The sequence below is a fragment of the Rhinoderma darwinii genome, chromosome 8, assembly GCF_050947455.1.
Source record: "Rhinoderma darwinii isolate aRhiDar2 chromosome 8, aRhiDar2.hap1, whole genome shotgun sequence".
Classification (NCBI taxonomy): domain Eukaryota; kingdom Metazoa; phylum Chordata; class Amphibia; order Anura; family Rhinodermatidae; genus Rhinoderma; species Rhinoderma darwinii.
This window is the reverse complement of record NC_134694.1, coordinates 36,973,274-36,994,106: the sequence shown is the minus strand read 5'-3', so window position 1 is coordinate 36,994,106 and position 20,833 is coordinate 36,973,274.

Below are 20,833 nucleotides of genomic sequence, written 5' to 3'. Positions count from 1 at the left end.
TTTTCTCCTGCTGAGCGCAACTGCTCCATTGGGGACTGATAATTACTCGCTGTCAAGTTGGTCTTGGAAGAGGGAAGACACTTGACATCTTTACAGATCACAGTGCACGGTGACTAAATCCTCGTCAAGTCAGATGGTCTCTGTTCTTTGCCAGATTCAGATTCCTTCTTCAATTCCGCCCTGCAGACAAAAACATTGAGGCTGATGCCCTGTCGCGGTCATTCGAGAGACTACTCCTGAAGAAAGTCCTCAACACAATTCATGCTTCCAGGATTATTGCTGTAAACACTGCACAGATCAAGGCCATTCCTCCTGGTAACATTTTTTTGTTTGTCCTGTTGACAGGAAAATAATTCTTCCTGGGGACATAATTCCAAACTGGCTGCGCATTCTGGTGTTCGTAAGACTCGGGCAGCATGTACACTGACCGTGTGTGTCAAGGGAGGTGATGGCTCAGCAAGAAATGTTCATATAGTTCATCTCCAGAAGATAAACCGGACTTTTCCGCTGCCTTGTATCTACCATCTTACATTGGTCGTTTTTCTTGCCACTACTGCAAAGGATGTTTCGAAGGAACCAGCGAAATGGTGCTCCCCTGATCCTCCCTTGACGTAGGTAACCTCAGATCCATATAGTTGTAGATGCTAAATCTTTGGAACCGTAACCTTGCATGATTGCTGACTTCACTCTGCTACCTGAGCAAGGGGGCTTCACTTACCTGGAAGATCTTTCTTTTGCCTACGGTTAAAGGAGCTGTGGCAGTGTACTCCATATTGGCTGCCCATATGTGAATCGTTGTCAAACCACATACCATTTGACTCGTGCTTTATCTCCCCCCCCCCCCCTCCCCTATATAGTGCCAACCAAGTATACTTGGTGTGTCCTTGACATGCTACGTATGAGATATATCTCTAAGGTGCACATACTGCTGACATTATGCTAAAGTGCAGGTCCTTGTCATGTCCATCCACTCTGCAGAGTTACGTATTTTCACATAAAAAAAGCTATATATACACATTTGAGTGGAAGATGTCACTGTAAGATTAATTCCCCTTTGTTAAAAGTTTACCAAGCAGTCTATTTTTGCCGGGTGGCTTACAGAAACACTGATCCTGCCTTGTTATACTTCCCCATGATATGGGTTAAGAGAAAGAGATGGATTGATAGCCCATGACCTCCTCCCCAAAAGAGCTATGTATGTTCTTTCTTAGTACAAAAAGGAAGGATTTGATCCAGCGCTGCAGTGATGTTCTTTAAAAAGGAACGTATTCCCACTTTTATTGGTATCAAAAAAGACTTGTTAAAATGTCAAATAACAGGCTTGGCGTCAAGGCAGTATTCGGTAGGTGTAATGGGCCTACGCGTTTCAAGCACGGCTGGTGCTCTTAGTCATGGCATTCATTCACTCACTGGGACACAATAGTATGGGTTTATATAGTTGATTTTAGATGGGTGGAGTTTACCAGGTGGTTAATCAGAGACACCCTATGTATGTGTTTTGGTGGTTAGATATAACAATTAACCCTTCCAGGTATATAAATGAACACTGTGCAAGGAACCTCAGGGTCACTGCAATACTTATGTTTTTATTGTCTATTTTACCGTTTTTAATTCTTTTTTGGGATTTTGTATGATGTTTATACATCTGAATCCCTAATTTGAGTAATTTATTAACTTACGGCTTGTTGTAATATAGAACATGAAAAATCGCAGTCGGAAAACGGATCGTAAACAACCGCATCCTGAACGGGACCCTGGCAACTCAACACGAATGTGAGTATATACAAACTTTTGTTAACCTCATGTCCTGGTGTGTGAATGATTCCCAATTACATACCAAAGTTGCAACCAGTTTCAACATAGGAAAAACATAAAAACGGACATTCAGAAGAAAGAAAAAATTTTTTAAAATTGAAATACATCATAAACAAAAAACACAGTTGATTAGGTTTATACATATGTAATAGAAATGAATTTCTCCTAACAATCCTGTAAACCTAGAGATATAATCAACTGAGTTTTACACTGGATTTTTTTGGAAATTCTTCCATAGACAAGTGAATAAAATATATATAGTGGAAACTTATAGTTGTATAAGTTAATTTGAGATGTAGTCATGTCAGAATATTGTATTTAGGGGTTTAATATTTTATTATAACTACCCAGATATTCATATATACTTATGACTTTGAAAATTACTATATAAGCTTTATGTCGGCTGTCACTCTATTGACGCACAGAACATTGGCTAATGCTTTTGTTATTTTTATGAGTTTGGACATAAATTTAATAATATCGAAAAAATTGGTGATTCCGATTGGAATGTCTAAACTAATGGTTGTGATATATTACCTTCATGTTAACGATTCAATTGATATGAGCAAATACAAAAACCGTTATTTGTCCCCTGTATAAGAATTATTATTTAGATGACATTCATGTTGATATTAATAAAGATGTCACCTTGACTGCTATAGAAAATATAGTTAAGGGTGTGACCATTGCGTGACCTAAATAGGGTCGTGCAGGTAAAAAATGGTTTATATTAACTTCTATTTGAAAAGATGAAATGTAATTTATAAACTTCCATTTTGTCATAAAAGATTAATTGCAGTTGATATAGAGATGATTATTTATATACTATATTCTATATGTCAGAATTAATATGTACATAGAATATCAATTTTTTCAATAAAACCAACTACATATAACTGTTATGAAGTCCAAAGCGGATCAAATAGAAACAATGAAGGGATTTAGTTATTCTGGCCGATTCAATATAGAAACATCAATTCCTTCCTCAAATTCAGACCATGCGGGAATCTTGTTTTTAGATTGAATATCCAGAACGCTTCACGTGTCAGAAGTGTTTTTTTCAAATCACCCCCGCGAATATTGTTCCTTATTTTTTCTATAGCATAAGTTTTCAAATAGGTTATATTACGATTATGACAGGTGATAAAATGTCGCGCGGCATTGGATATGTTAATAATTGCCGGATTCCTAATATAACTGAGATGCTCCAAAATTCTTATTTTTAAATTGGATGCTCAAAAGGGCCAAAGAGATAGTGAGAACCAAAGATAGACAAAATCTATTGATAGATAAATCTGATGTCACTCCTATCAATAAAACAGATAAGGAGATTCCCACATTGAGCTTACAATATAGCAATCAGTTTCCCATTATTAAAAATATGATTAATCGATATATTCCAATACTGTACGACGATGCAAGGTTGGAATATATATTAAAACAAGGGTGCAGGATAGTGGCACGTAGAGGATCGACAATAGGGAACATTTTATCACCCTCACTACTAAAAACTAACATAAGTAATCCAACATGGCTCGAACAAGAGGGTTTCTACAAATGTGGATCCCACCCATGTAAGGTGTGTAATTATACTAAAGTCATCAGAAAGTTCGAAGACTCCAGCGGCCAAAACAGTTATCCCATAAAGTCATACATCAATTGCAATAGTGATCACGTAATATACATAATAGAATGCACGAGTTGCAATTTGAAGTATGTGGGGAGCACTACCAGAAGGTTTAAAATAAGAATTTTGGAGCATCTCAGTTATATTAGGAATCCGGCAATTATTAACATATCCAATGCCGCGCGACATTTTATCACCTGTCATAATCGTAATATAACCTATTTGAAAACTTATGCTATAGAAAAAATAAGGAACAATATTCGCGGGGGTGATTTGAAAAAAACACTTCTGACACGTGAAGCGTTCTGGATATTCAATCTAAAAACAAGATTCCCGCATGGTCTGAATTTGAGGAAGGAATTGATGTTTCTATATTGAATCGGCCAGAATAACTAAATCCCTTCATTGTTTCTATTTGATCCGCTTTGGACTTCATAAGTTATATGTAGTTGGTTTTATTGAAAAAATTGATATTCTATGTACATATTAATTCTGACATATAGAATATAGTATATAAATAATCATCTCTATATCAACTGCAATTAATCTTTTATGACAAAATGGAAGTTTATAAATTACATTTCATCTTTTCAAATAGAAGTTAATATAAACCATTTTTTACCTGCACGACCCTATTTAGGTCACGCAATGGTCACACCCTTAACTATATTTTCTATAGCAGTCAAGGTGACATCTTTATTAATATCAACATGAATGTCATCTAAATAATAATTCTTATACAGGGGACAAATAACGGTTTTTGTATTTGCTCATATCAATCGAATCGTTAACATGAAGGTAATATATCACAACCATTAGTTTAGACATTCCAATCGGAATCACCAATTTTTTCGATATTATTAAATTTATGTCCAAACTCATAAAAATAACAAAAGCATTAGCCAATGTTCTGTGCGTCAATAGAGTGACAGCCGACATAAAGCTTATATAGTAATTTTCAAAGTCATAAGTATATATGAATATCTGGGTAGTTATAATAAAATATTAAACCCCTAAATACAATATTATGACATGACTACATCTCAAATTAACTTATACAACTATAAGTTTCCACTATATATATTTTATTCACTTGTCTATGGAAGAATTTCCAAAAAAATCCAGTGTAAAACTCAGTTGATATCTCTAGGTTTACAGGATTGTTAGGAGAAATTCATTTCTATTACATATGTATAAACCTAATCAACTGTGTTTTTTGTTTATGATGTATTTCAATTTTAAAAAATTTTTTCTTTCTTCTGAATGTCCGTTTTTATGTTTTTCCTATGTTGAAACTGGTTGCAACTTTGGTATGTAATTGGGAATCATTCACACACCAGGACATGAGGTTAACAAAAGTTTGTATATACTCACATTCGTGTTGAGTTGCCAGGGTCCCGTTCAGGATGCGGTTGTTTACGATCTGTTTTCCGACTGCGATTTTTCATGTTCTATATTACAACAAGCCGTAAGTTAATAAATTACTCAAATTAGGGATTCAGATGTATAAACATCATACAAAATCCCAAAAAAGAATTAAAAACGGTAAAATAGACAATAAAAACATAAGTATTGCAGTGACCCTGAGGTTCCTTGCACAGTGTTCATTTATATACCTGGAAGGGTTAATTGTTATATCTAACCACCAAAACACATACATAGGGTGTCTCTGATTAACCACCTGGTAAACTCCACCCATCTAAAATCAACTATATAAACCCATACTATTGTGTCCCAGTGAGTGAATGAATGCCATGACTAAGAGCACCAGCCGTGCTTGAAACGCGTAGGCCCATTACACCTACCGAATACTGCCTTGACGCCAAGCCTGTTATTTGACATTTTAACAAGTCTTTTTTGATACCAATAAAAGTGGGAATACGTTCCTTTTTAAAGAACATCACTGCAGCGCTGGATCAAATCCTTCCTTTTTGTACTATTACCTACCGTGGACCGTTGCGGAGATCCGGGCGAAGCAGGACTGTCAGGAGGCGAGCTGGTGAGCTGGAGGTTTCCTCCCCCTGTATTATGTTCTTTCTTCTAAATGTTTGAAATGGATATATTGCATGCCTTACTTTTTTTAATACTTTCATAATTCTCGCAAGATATTGACTGTCGTAGCTCCTAATTATTTTGGGGACCAGATCTCTTGAACCTCCTTTTTGATTATTCTTTGAATTTTATGCTATTTGTGTCCCTCTTAAATTGATATTGGGCATAAGGAAGTAGGTTAGGATTATCCCTCTTCCATTGTCCAGTCGACCCCACATTTAGGACGTGTTCATACGAACACTAGACATAGTTTTTTGTCTTTTTCCCCTGAACTTAATAGTTCTGGGGCCGGAACACTGTCGGTGGTGATTCCATTCTATTTCTAGTCTTTCTTTTTCCTATTCCCCTCTCTCCCCTCCCTTTCTCAGATGGTGTCCTTGAAACTTTGTTCATTGAACGTGCGTGGTTTTAATACATCGGAGAAGCGCTCTCAGGTTCTGTACCATATGCATAAGCAGCGCATTCACATTCTACTCCTACAGGAGACCCACTTCAGGGCAGACCATGTTCCGGCCATGAAGCATAGATATTTTACACAGTGGTTTCATAGTACTAACACTGATTCAAAGTCTAGAGGTGTGAGCATTGCAATCCATAAATCCCTCCCGGTCTCCATTGTAGCAGCGTAATATGATCCTCAGGGGCGCTTTCTATTTTTGAAGCTCTGTATTGCTGGGAAGCTATACACTGTTGCCAATTTTTACTTGCCTAATTACAATCAAGCATGCGTTTTCAAGAATTCTCACTGAGTTTTCTGAATTTGCTGAAGGCTTTCTGATTACTGCAGGGGATTTTTTTATTTTACTATGGATCGGGCGTTGGACTCCTCCTCGGGCAGCTTCTCAGTTGCCATTTCTCAATTGCTTGCACTTAAAACTAAGCTTTTTTTCTTTGCAGCTGGTGGATGTTTGGAGAATTCTTAATCCTCAGGGGAGGAATTATACCTTTTTATTCCCCAGTTCACAACATGTACAGTAGAATTGACTTGTTCTTCATTAGCCATTATTTACTCTCGTGGAACCTTGAGTCCCAGATTGGCACAATTGATCTGGGCAGATCATGCACCGGTCTTTCTTTCTTTCCCTTACTCTCCCAGACACTATCAAAAGAATTGCAGTGGAGGTTCAATCCGAATCTCTTAAGGGATTCAGTTTGTCAGGTGGCTATTGAGCGCTCCATTGCTGACTTTCTTGATCATCATGTCTCAGACACTACTCTCCTAGTTCAATGGGAAGCATTAAAGAGTGTTATATGGGGCACTTCTATACAACAGGGAGCAAAAATTAAAAAAAAAAGAAAAAGCCTTTTTATAATTAAACGTCTACTGTCTCAAATACGTGACCTAGAATTAAAACATAAGCAAACCCAAGTTTCCCAGACATTAGTTGAGTTGATGGAAGCTCAAAACTCGCTGAGGGATCTACTAGATCAGGCACACTCTTCTTATCGAGATCGCTGTCACCGCTACTCATGTGAACATTCCAATAAATGTGGTAAAGCTCTAGCTCGGACGCTTCATCCAAGAGATCCTCAATCATTTATCCCTTTGATCAAAACCATATCTGGAGAACCAAGACCTAAATCGGAGGAGATTGTTAATATCTTTAGAGCATACTATCATTCCCTATACAATCTTGAGGCCCCCTTGGCAGATATGTCCCCTTCTGACCTCCAGCATAAAATAGCCTTCTATGTTTCTGATACAGCCTTGCCGACCTTAGATGCAACCGAGACCTCTTCCTTGAGTGAGGAATTCTCAATCAGAAGTAGATGTAGTTATTAAGTCTTCTCCAGCTGGTAAAAGCCCAGGTCCAGATGGATTCCTCTTTCTACAAAGCCTTTTGTTACTCCACTCCTTCCATTTATGACCAGGGTTTTTAACTCTGTATCTTCCTTGACCCTGTTCACTGCACAAACTTTGACGGCAACTGTCATTGTCATTCCAAAGCCGGGGGAAAGATCCTTCTATTTGTTCGAACTAGCGACCAATTTCATTGATAAATGTGAGCGTTAAATGTTGTTCAAAAGCTATAGCTAATAGGTTCTCTCCTCTCCTTCCACGGGTTATACACTCTGATCAGGTAGTATTTGTTCTACGTAGAGAGGCCCGAGACAACACTAATGACCATCTTATTATTTTATGTCAGGAAAACTTAGATCTCCATGTGTTTGGTATCAGTAGACGCAGAGAAGGCTTTTGATCGTGTTCACTGGGAGCTCTTGCGTTCTGCCCTTTGTCAGTTCGGGATTTTCCCCAAAATGTTAGAACGAATACTTTCCCTATATCAGAAGCCTACGGCTAAGGTAAGGGTTAATGGTGTGCTCTCTCCCTCCTTATCAATAGCAAACGGTACCAGACAGGGTTGTCCCCTAATCCCAGATGTTTCTGGGATGTGAATGGGGCAGACAAACCATAAACTGGCTCTATACGCTGATGACCTCTTACTCTTTGTTACGAAACCTTCTATTTCCTTTCCGATTCTCATACGGGAGTTCGAGAGGTTTGGTCAAGTGAGCAATTTAAAGTAAATTATAGAAAAACAGAAGCCCTAAACATCTCTTTACCTATGACGCTACTAGACAGCCCAAAATCTTTCTTATCATTCAAATGACAATCATAATCTATCAAATACTTAGGGGCCCAGATCTCGGGACACTTAGCGGATTTATATTCCCTAAATTTCCGCTCTCTACTTCAACGTACCCTTAAGAACCTACACTCCTATGACCGCAGCCATCTTTCCTTGTTCGGTCGCATGAATGTCATTAAAATGGATATAGTACCACGCTTCTTATTCCTGTTCCAGGTGGTTCCTATTCCAGGGACATTCTTTAAGAGTGTTCAAGGGGCCTTAAGTAGATTTGTTTGGGGCAATATGAGGCCACGCCTCAACAAGAAAGTTTTGTCCAGTCCAAAGTTAAAGGGAGGAGCGGGACTTCCCGATCTCCTTTTATACCATCAGGCCACTATTCTTATGCGAATTGTAGATTGGTTTCACAATAGCTCCAACAAACAATGGGTCTCGCTTAAACGGACCACTTACCGCAATTTCCCTTAGGTCCTTACCTTGGATTCTGCCAGATTATAGACCGGCCCTTTCTGCTTTCCCAATACTTACCCAACATGTCCTCATTCTTTGGGATAGACTTTTAGCTCGAAAGGGCATATCTCATAGACCTGGGCTTTTTATCCCACTCTTCGACAACCTGGAATTTCCACCAGCTGTACATAAAACTAATTTCTTGATATGGTCCTCCTCTGACGACAGTCGATTAGGCCAGGTCTTATCAGATGATGGACATCTGCCCTCCTTTTCTGAGATGTGGGGGATTTCCCCTTGGAGGACTCTTTTCATGGTTTGAATATGCTCAGCTATCAGCATTCCTCCAATCTGCCCTACCAGGGGGGCTTCAACTGTCCACACATACCACCTTTGAATCCATATTGCTACAATCGACAGCTCCAGGTCGCGTCATATCTAAAATAAAATCTACTCCCTCATATTGGAGGCCTCGGCGACTCAAACTCCAGCATACGTTAGTGCCTGGGAACGTGAACTAGGGGTTAGTTTGACGACTGGGATCGTATTTTTCTGTTGACACATAAAATGCCTATGGCATGTCATGCTCAGGAAAAGAATTTCAAGATTCTGACTAGGTGGTATCGATGCCCTCTGATCCTACACAAAATGTATCCTGATGTGTCATATTTGTTGGCGTTGCAGCATGGAGACCGGAACGATTCTACATATCTGGTGGTCATGCACGGTCCTTCAGACTTTCTGGAAAGCTGTATTTGATATTTTATGTCTTGGTTGAGAGATCTCCCATGGTGCCCACTCCACAGATTGCGCTCTTATCCCAGATTCCTGGTCCCTTACCGGGGATAAAAATGGGATTACTCCGACACTTCCTGACGGCGGCTCGAACTGTCATCCCCTGGCTTTGGAAGTCTACTGAGCCCCCCGCAATCAAAGAATGGGTTGTGGAGATGGATCTGCTACAGAGAATGGAAACCTTGATGGCGGAAGATTGAGATCACTCAGCTCAAATTATGCTCCTATGGCCGGCATGGTCTTCCTTTAAATTGGGCCCACAATTAGCTACTTGGTTAGTTTGAAATTAACCTTATTGGTCCTCCGACACGTACGGTGACATTATAGATGTGACTTACATTTGATATTGGGATGGCTTCCCACATTTTGGTTCCCTTCTCCATTTCTTTACCTCCTTTCTTTCATTCTTAATTTCTTTCTAACTTATGTTATTTTTGTTATTTGGGTATTCTTACCTCGTTCTTTTCTACTTACTTCTGATAATTTATATTGAATTTTCTCATGCTGCCAAGATAACAAGTTACTTTTGTGTGCTGCATTGTTTATACTATTCTTTTGAATAATCGTACTAGTTCAATACTGTAATTACTTAGTATATATTGATTTGTTTGTATCGGTTCATCTCTTTTGTACTTGAAAATCTGTAAATAAAAATCTGATTATATAAAAAAAGAAAAGTTCATATATATCGCAATGAATATCAGACACTTTGATATGTTTTATTGCTCAATGAGAAGTGGGGGTGAGGAAACTGAGATGCACTCAGCATGCATACTGCAATATACAGTATGTAGGAAGAACCATTCACCCACTACACTGTCGGTTGAATAAACACAGGTCTAACTGTCAAAAAAAGCTTCCCTTATATAGTATTTGCAGACATTGTACCATAGCACACAATCAAAACAGACAAATTAAATGCTTTTATATATGGGTACGTTTACACACCTTAGTTAGATTGTTTAATTACCCCTTTGCTCGACTGTATTTTTCCAAACTTGCCACAAATAGAAACCCAAATGTTCTAAATATACAAATGTATATATGCCTTTTTACTCAACACAATGCTTCTAATTGTATTAGCTGTACGAGAATATTGCTACTTTTTAAAGTATTTTATAATTTAAAAAAAATATTTAATTGAGGCCGACTTGGCTCTCTACGATCTCACTCAAATGTCTGTTACCTGTGAACTATGAAGCCATACACCAATGGCCGATTTAGTGATCTTCACTGTTCCAGCCTACTATATAAACTGCTTGTACTTCACATGAGGAAGTGGCCAGTTCGGCTTCAAAACACATTTGTTTTTATGTTCAATACCTATTAAATTATTCTAACTACTACGATTTTTGTCCATCTGTTCTAACGGATTCAAGAATCTTTCTAAGTGGGCTGTGCCAGGGCGATCATCCGGATTTTCTCTTTCCTCCTCCAAATCTTCTATCCAGGTACTCTTGTTATAAAGACTATCATTGACTATTGTTTGGCCAGCTGCTACTCTGCTACAGAGGAGCAGCCTAGTGGGTCCACATACCCCATAGCTGTGGCACTAAGGAGGGAGCCCAGCCTGTAGATTCAAAAGGTAAGAGCAGTGCAGCAGTGGCCCGTATCCAACAATGTTACCAAACTCTGGCGCTTTTTGGGATTAGCTGGGTACTACTGACACTACAGGACTTTGCTAAAGTGGCTGCTTCTTTTATATGCCCTGCTAAATGGGAGTGCCCTCGCTTTGCAAGAATTTAAGACTGCTGACGTGTGCTAAAATTTTGGACTATGTCTATTTATTCTCAACAGTTTGCCCTGCATACAGATTGGAGTGTGAAGCGACCAAGAGCCGTGCTGTCTTAAGTAGAAAATGGATGCGAGTGAGTTATCGCCTATGCCAGCTGGACTCTCAGAGATGGGTAGATGAATCCAGAGAACTACAGTTAATTTTGTCCGGCATTGCTGGAGGTGATGTGGACTGTCAGAAGTTCGCAGACATTTTACGGGAGCAAAGTTTGTATTATGGACTGATGATGATCCCGTCATACATCTCGACGCCACCCGATGGGAGAATCAGCGCAGCGTTGGATGGCTAGATTTTGCAAATTCAAGATCAGAGGGCAGTATCGACCGAGCCGTAGTGATGGAAATGCTGACACACTATGCCGGAATCCAGTAGACCATACAAGTGTCCAACAGATAAAGAATTGGAGAGAATTTAGTTTCCCAATTTTATGGCAACCAACTAAAGGGTGGTCCAGTCTTATCATAGCCTGCAGAATGCCCCTATCCAGAGTACCAAATCCAAGGCAAGTCTGGTTACCGAATGGACCACTGAAGAATGGAGGGATCATCAACGACAAAACAGGTAAGAACACTATGAAAAAATGGCTCCTTGAGGGGTGCCAGCCCAGCCAGAAGTAAAGGGAGAGACTCATGGTTGTGGGAAGGTGGCTTCTCTGGAAGCGCAATCGGTTGGCCTACAGGGGAGTGCAGTTGCATATTGAAAATGGACAGACGTGGCAGGTTGTACTCCCAGATCGATAGGTAAGAAGAAGTCGAGTAGATGCATGAGAAGGTAGGGCTTGAGAAAACATTTGCTTGGCTGCAGCAACTTTTGTTTTTATCCTCCTTGTATAAAGTCGCTCAAAAGGTCTGTCAGAATTTTAGTTGCAACCTGGCCAAAGCAGCCGAACAGGCTCCAGTAGGCCACATTCAGACTTGGCACCCGTAACAGATGGTGATAATGGAATTTTTGACCGTAAGAGACATTACGAGGCTACAAATATCTTTTAGTCATCATGGATAACTTCACAATGTTTGCTGTAGCAGTGCCTATTTGGGGTCAGACCGCTGATTTAGCAGCACATGCATTGTGGAAGAATTTCATTACCTTTTATAGGTGCCCTGTCCAGTTTCATTCAGATCATTCTTGCTTCGAGGGAAGAATAATTAAACTACTGTGCTGACTGGATCAGATCGGAAAGATGCGCACTACTCTAAACTATTAAATCGGACATTGTTGCAATTACTAAGAACTTTGGAAGAGTGAAAAAAAGAGATGGCAAGACTACATTGTTGAATTGGTGTGGGTGTACAACCACACTGTGCATTTGACTAAAGGTTTATTTGCCTTTTCTATCATATGTTTTTGAGGAATGGATGATGCATTCTTAGCATGATGGTGCCTACAACTAGTGAAGATGAAGTGGACCCACCAGACTTTGACGGAAGGGCACCGAAAAAAGGTATAGGAGATGTATGATATGATGGCCAAGTGACGCTGCCATTGCTCTTTCCCCATTAACAAAAAATTGAATGAGCTGCTCTTACAAGTTGGAGACAGAGTGTGTAACAGAGGTGCGAGAAGGACCAGAAAGTTACAGTGGAGGTGAGTCTACCCCTTCTGAAATGGTCCGGCAGCCAAACCCTAACATTTCAATGTTTGTGGTGAGGCCCGAGAACAACCGGGGACCAACACAGATGGCACACCAAAATATGTTGCAGCCCTGCGCCTTCGTGATTTGGGTACTGAAACCTGTTATGGCAAATCCACCTCCAACAGAAAGGATCTGTATGGATGAATAACGGTGGGCATCTCCTTGAGAAGTAATCGAGCCAATGGATAGGAACAGGGGAGTAACTAGGAAAGACTGGGCCCCATAGCAAACTTTTGACTGGGGCCCCCCTCCCCTGGGTGTCACGCAACCCCCCCCCCCCTGTAGAGAATGCCATACAGCCCCCCCCCCTGTAGAGAGCGCCATACAGCCCCCCCCTGTAGAGAGCGCCATACAGCCCCCCCCTGTAGAGAGCGCCATACAGCCCCCCCCTGTAGAGAGCGCCATACAGCCCCCCCCTGTAGAGAGCGCCATACAGCCCCCCCCTGTAGAGAGCGCCATACAGCCCCCCCCTTTAGAGAACGCCATACAGCCCCCCCTGTAGAGAACGCCATACAGCCCCCTTTGTAGATATCTACAGTGGGGGCTGTATGGCATTCTCTACAGTGGGGACTCTGTATGGCGTTATCTACAGAGGGGGCTGTATGGCGCTAACGCTATACAACCCCCCCCCCCCCTGTAGGGAACGCCATACAGCCCCCCCCCCTGTAGGGAACGCCATACAGCATCCCCCCCCCCTCCCAAAAAAAATGCGACCTACAGTGTGTCCTACAAAAAAAATGTATCCCCTATCCATAGGATAGGGGATACATGTGTGATCGCTGGCAGCGATAAGGAGAACGGGGGAACGAAAGTCCCCTGAAGTTCTCCATGACTAATTTATGGCGTCTGCGCAGCTCAATAAAAATGAAAGGAGCGCTGGTCACGCATGCGCACAAGCGCGACCGGCGCTCCATTCATTTGTACGGAGCTGCTGACACAGACCCCGGAAGTCCGAGGTTTGTGATGGAGAACTTCAGGGGACTTTCGGTCCCCCGTTCTCCCTATCAATGCCAGCGATCACACATGTATCCCCTATCCTGTGGATAGGGGATACATGTCTTATGTAGAAACAACCCGTTTAATGGCAGAGCGGGGAGATGCCTCCCTGCTCTGCCGTAGTGTTCAGTGGCGTCGCGCTGTAGCAGCCATAGCGGCTGCTAGCGGAGCCTCCGGCCATGGTGGGGGCCCAAGCCGGCTGGCCCCGTAGCAGCTGCTACGGCGGTAGTTACGCCACTGGATAGGAAGCAAGAGTTGCCTGTAATATTTGAGGAAGAAGAGAACCCGTGTCCTGAAGAAGGAACATTCTATGTTTTAATTTTGGCAAGTTGCCCTCCTGATAAAAAGAATGTCACTGGCGTACAAGTTGCTGGGACGGCAACTGAAAACCAGGGAGAGAAAAATTGTATAGCACTGGGACAATTGCCTTCACTGAGGATGAAATATCTGGGTTCGTCAGCAGAGGGCAGTGACACTGTTCAAGAGTGCTGGAGTAGCAGAGGATGCCTGTCTATAATAGAACAATGGACGCAGAGCGCCTCATCGTGGAGAACGTTCCAGAAGGCCAGCAGTGGGATAAGCAAGAGGTACTGCGATAACCTGTTTTGGTTGTACAAGTACAACACTGGTGTATACTTGTAGACAAAATTGGTAGCTGCAGTTGTCCCCTTCTTGTCGGTGCGATTCCACCACCGCTGCACTTGTTGAATAAGTTTGTTAAAAATGGGGAAACTTTGAAGCACTGCCAAAGTTAAGATATTCATTGCGTCGTCTTCAGGGCTTTACAGAACAAGTACATGGCCAGATGAAAAATATATATATATAATATATAATATATATATTATAATGTACAAAACGAAAAATGAGCAGCAACTCCAAGGTTCAAGTGAAAAGAATGAGTACCTTATTGCCCGTGCGACGTTTCAGCTCCGTCCACTGGAGCCTTTCTCAAGCGCTTGAGAGAGGCTCCAGTGGACGGAGCTGAAACGTTGCATGGGCAATAAAGTACCCATTTTTTTTCACTTCAACCTTGGAGTTGCTGCTCATTTTTCATTTTGTATGTACTTGGAACTTGGTCTGTTCCTTTAGAGCTTGCACCCACACGCTGCCAGTGCTGCCTGACTTTGTATGTATGTATAATGCATGTTTTGTTTTTTTTTTTTTTGTTTTTTTTAAAGAATGGCCGCACTCCAGTAGATATTGGTGAAGAAGGTGGACTTTATTGAACTTGTAACGTTTTAGCTCCTTCAATGGAGCCTTTCTCAAGCAATACAAACAGTGAACGTAAACTTTTGTATAAAGGAACCTCATCAATTAATGTGATGAGGCATATTTATAATATATACAAGTATTGAAGTGCTTGTTGGAGGGATCAACCCCAAGGACATGGTGCCGATGGCCGGGAGGAAGGGTTCGGGAGCGTGGCTCCCGAACCCAAGGAAGAGCTGGCGTTGTCATGACGACAGTCAGGCGTCATGACCCAGTCACGGAGGAAGTCTGTCGGCTACGTAAGGAGGGAGAGGCGTGCCAAATTGACGGGGGGTCATCGTGCGTGGGGGGGGGGAGGAGTCAGGAAAGGTGCGAAACGGAAAGAAGCAGGGACAGGATGCCATTGAAGAGTGAGAGAAAAGTTATATGCAGGAATAGTTCGTGCTGGAAACGGAAGGCTGCCTGGCTGCACAGCCTGAGGCTGCACATACAGCTACCCCCTGAAGCTGTGGATCTCATTTGCCATCTTCTCTCAATCGGTTTGGATACCTAAGGCCGATTTCCCTGGACTGCAGATAAGTGATACAAACTTGTGTCTATACTAACATATGTGATGTGATTTCAAAGAATTATTGCAACTGTTAATTACAAAAGTAAAGTTGGGTAGTGTGTGAAGCAGAGAGTGAAAAACGACCAAAGACTAAACTGATTGTACTGACGTATGGTTTTCAAAAAGGTGTCATATAGAGATTCAAGTATTTGTTGTCACTGGACTGGTTGCGCGTTCATGTGAGGCCATAGCAAGGGCCTACCGGCTGAGTGAGGGAGAGGGATACCGTGAAACGTAGCAGTTAGCACCGCAATGACCCGAGGTGGCGCCTGAAGGTCCGGTTAGTCCATCTGACACAGCGTAACCAGTAGCCGAGAGTGTGACTCTTACTGCTGGTATTCCGCTCAGTAGTGGGTAGCTACCACAGTGACTGGCGGAGACGCTTCCATCGCCACCTTTGGGCAACGAGAGTTCAGGCACCCAAAGTCTCCCAGGGGGACTCCAGCGGGATCGATGTCCCCACCCTTAGCTCTGCTGTCTGTTTCACACTGAAGAGGATTATTGTCATTGTATTCCAGTAAACGGTTATTTCAAGAATCTGACTCTTCCCTATTCAACCAAAGCAATTGTACCCTTGCAACATGCTAATAGTGTATACAATTTTACAGTGTAATCAAAAACTGCAATATAGTGCATACATGAAAACTATAATAGTGCAAAATGTAAATCTGCACCGTAGTAAACAACTGATGTTGCATTGATTTGGTTATAATAATCGAAGTGCTCAAAATGTGAAACAAATGGTATATTGGACTCGCCACACATGTAATGACCACTGAATCCCTCATGTCAACATTGCCGGCGTTCGGCTCAGTGACTGTCTAGGGATAGTTAGCCATAGGCTGACACATGTCAATCAAGACCTAGTCATAGTGTACAAAATGTTAATGCATGACCAATTCAGCTAAAGAGTGTAGAATCGCGTCCCTAACGACCGTGCATGCGTGTAAAAAAGGTCGCCAGCGTTGACGCAAGGGTGAAGGGACTGTAAAATAATGACTATCTACATATTAAAAAAAACTTTATCGTAACTATATGTTAGGGAACCATAATCTTAAAGAATCATGAATATTGCGTAAAAGTTATTCAATAGGGGAAACAGGCAATAGTCATTACACGCACACAATATGGCTGCGCACGACCCATCATAGCATCAGAGCCAGTGCTCCTATATTCAAAGGAAAATAGCTAGCAATGCGTCCCTAGTAACCCGCGCACATGCACAAAGCAAACGCAAGGTAGAAATATCGCAAAGTGGGATTATAGGCAAAAAAACTAACCATATAGAAATTGACTAAAAGATCCTATTAAAAGGTCAATAGAGTATTTATTTAATTGTAACAGGACATATATGAAGAAAATTACCAGTCTTGTATAACAATGGGCAAATATGTATAACTTCATATACAGATTATAGAATGGCACATAAACAATGCATATACATTAACCCTTTAATGACCAGCCTATTTTAACCAGTTAAGGACCAGGCTATTTTGAGCCTTCAGGACCAGACACCGTTTAGCCCTTTTTAGCACATGTTCGTTAAATGGCTATGACTGTTTTTTTTTTTTTGTTGAGCTAATGACGTGATTTTTGCGATTGTTTTTTTTCCATAGACAATGCAGGTTTCTTTTGTTTATTATTTTAGAATTTTTATTCTTAACGTTTTAAAATAATAGTAAAAAAATAAGCTTTTGTACCTTTCAGCAATTTTTTTTTTTTTTGCTATTAACCTAGTTTTACCCTAAAATAGACCTTTTATTTGTGATCGTCATTGTCTACCGTAAATTTTAATATATATGTCTATATTAGGGTAATTGGGTCCGGGCTAGCGTTACGACGATTGGCGGGAGGGGAACGCTTTCTGGGAGGGATATTTTATGTGTATTTATTATAAATGTGTATTTGTGTGCACTTTACTTTACTTTTTTTTATTACTATGGTCTGTCCCTCAAAGGTCAAAAAAGACCTTTGGGGAATATATATATATATATATATATATATAAAATTATTTTTCTTTTTTTTTCTTTATTTAGACCATGTTTTTGCACAGCAGCCCCAGTTACAGGGGAAATCTGCCCTCTCATAGTGACAATTGTCACTAATAGGGCTGTGCTTGGTCTAGTAAGACCCAACAGCAGTCTGTCACGAACGGCACTCGGCGATCATGTGACCAGTCACATGAACACCGGGAACAATAGAGACAGTGGCGTGCCCGCCGCCCCTATTCCTATACACAGCGTTCATTGAGCGCTGTGTAAAAGAGATCAGAGAAGACAGAAGCAGCAAAAGCTGCTTCTATCCTCTCCTCAGGGTCCCCGGCAGTCACTGACAGCCAGAGACCCGACATTCAGCTGCCCGATTGCTTGGGCAGCAAGTTAAAACCCAAGCCGTAAAAAGTCTATGGCTTGGGCTTTAAGGACCCTGACCCCTAGCCGTAAAAACACAGCCAGCAGTCGTGAACCAGTTAAACCTTAATGAACAAGCTTTTTTTTATGTTTTTCCATAGTCTCATTCAAAGAGCTATAACTTTTTTAATTTTACGTCAACATAGCTGTATAAGGATTTTGTTTTTTGCGGGACAAGTTGTGTTTTTTAACAACACCATTTTGGGGTACATATAATTTATTGATTTACTTTTATTACATTTTTGTTGGGGGGTAATAGAAAAAAAAACCAGCAATTTTGCCACACTTTTACAACCTAAATTTACCCAGTTTACCGTGTGGTATAAATAACACTAACTTTTATTTTAGCAGGTTGTTACAATTGCAGCGATACCAAGTTTATATAGATTTTTGTATGTTTTACTACTTTTACACAGTAAAATCCTTTTTTTTTTTTCAAAATGATTTGTCCTTGGGTATCCATATTTCAAGAGAGAACTTATGTTACTTTTCCACCAGTGCAGCTGTATGAGGCTTTTTTTTTTTTTTTTGAGAAACGACTTGTAGTTTGTACCATTTTGGAGTACTTTTTGATAACTTTTTATTAAGTTTTTTATAAGGCAGGATTCGCAGAAAACAACAATTTGTACATTTGTATTTTATTTTTTATGGCGTTCGCAGAGCGGGTTAAATACTGTAATACCTTTTTATAGTTGGGGTCGTTACAGACGCAGCGATACCAAACGTGTAACTTCAACTTTTTTTTTTTTTTTTTTTTTTTTACCAGTCCCATTAGTGGACTTCACTATGCGATCGTCCAATCGCTATTATAATACACTGCAATAGTTCTGTATTGCAGTGTATTACTACCTGGTCCGTGTAAAACGGACCGGCATCTGTTAGGCCATGCCTTAGGCATGGCCTAGCAGGCATTAACTGGCGCAGACCTGGGGGCCTTTGTTAGGCCCCTCAGCTGCCATAGAAGACACCAACACCTGTGATCACACGCAGGGTGCCGGTGGGGTGAGAGGGCGCTCACTCCGTCTCTCCAAAACCACTCCGATGCGACGCTCGCTATTGAGCACGGCATCTGAGGGGTTAAATGAGCGAGATTGATGCTGATCTCGCCCATTCGAGCAGGGATGCTCCCAGCCCTCAGCTACCTCCAGTAGCTGAGAGCAGGGAGATTTAACGGCTCCCTTCTCTATTTATTTATTCTGATGCAGCGCCGTAAAAAGGCTACTGCGTCGGAAAAGAGACAGTTAGTGGCCGCCGTAAAAACAGTATGGGGCAGTCACTAACTGGTTAAACGACAGGGACGTCAAATACATAGGTGGAGGAATTTCAGTGAAGAGTCCTTACAGAGTCCGATCTGTGAATACAGAAGAGAAAATCGAGATTTAATTAGTGTATGTATGTGTGTGTAGGTAGATATATATATATATATATATAGCGAAGGAAATAAGTATTTGATCCCTTGCTGATTTTGTAAGTTTTGCCCACTGTCAAAGACATGAACAGTCTAGAATTTTTAGGCTAGGTTAATTTTACCAGTGAGATAGATTATATTTAAAAAAAAAACGGAAAATCACATTGTCAAAATTATATATATTTATTTGCATTGTGCACAGAGAAATAAGTATTTGATCCCTTTGGCAAACAAGACTTAATACTGGGTGGCAAAACCCTTGTTGGCAAGCACAGCAGTTAGACGTGTTTTTTGTAGTTGATGATGAGGTTTGCACACATGTTAGATGGAATTTTGGCCCACTCCTCCTATGCAGATCATCTGTAAATCATTAAGATTTCGAGGCTGTCGCTTGGCAACTCGGATCTTCAGCTCCCTCCATAAGTATTTGATGGGATTAAGGTCTGGAGACTGGCTAGGCCACTCCATGACCTTTAATGTGCTTCTTTTTGAGCCACTCCTTTGTTGCCTTGGCTGTATGTTTCGGGTCATTGTCGTGCTGGAAGACCCAGCCACGAGCCATTTTTAATGTCCTGGTGGAGGGAAGGAGGTTGTCACTCAGGATTTGACGGTACATGGCTCCATCCATTCTCCCATTGATGCGGTGAGGTAGTCCTGTGCCCTTCGCAGAGAAACACCCCCAAAACACAATGTTTCCACCTCCATGCTTGACAGTGGGGACGGTGTTCTTTGAGTCATAGGCAGCATTTCTCTTCCTCCAAACACGGCGAGTTGAGTTAATGCCAAAGAGCTCAATTTTAGTCTCCTCTGACCACAGCACCTTCTCCCAATCACTCTCAGAATCATCCAGATGTTCAATTGCAAACTTCAGACTGGCCTGTACATGTGCCTTCTTGAGCAGGGGGACCTTGCGGGCACTGCAGGATTTTAATCCATTACGGCGTAATGTGTTACCAATGGTTTTCTTGGTGACTCTGGTCCCAGCTGCCTTGAGATCATTAACAAGTTCCCACCCGTGTAGTTTTCGGCTGAGCTCTCACCTTCCTCAGGATCAATGATACCCCACGAGGTGAGGTTTTGCATGGAGCCCCAGATCGATGTCGATTGACAGTCATTTTGTATGTCTTCCATTTTCTTACTATTGCACCAACAGTTGTCTCCGTCTCACCCAGCGTCTTACTTATGGTTTTGGAGCCCATTCCAGCCTTGTGCAGGTCTATGATCTTGTCCCTGACATCCTTAGAAAGCTCTTTGGTCTTGCCCATGTTGTAGAGGTTAGAGTCAGACTGCTTAATTGAGTCTGTGGACAGGAGTCTTTTATACAGGTGACCATTTAAGACAGCTGTCTTTAATGCAGGCACCAAGTTGATTTGGAATGTGTAACTGGTCTGGAGGAGGCTGAATTCTTAATGGTTGGTAGGGGATCAAATACTTATTTCTCTGT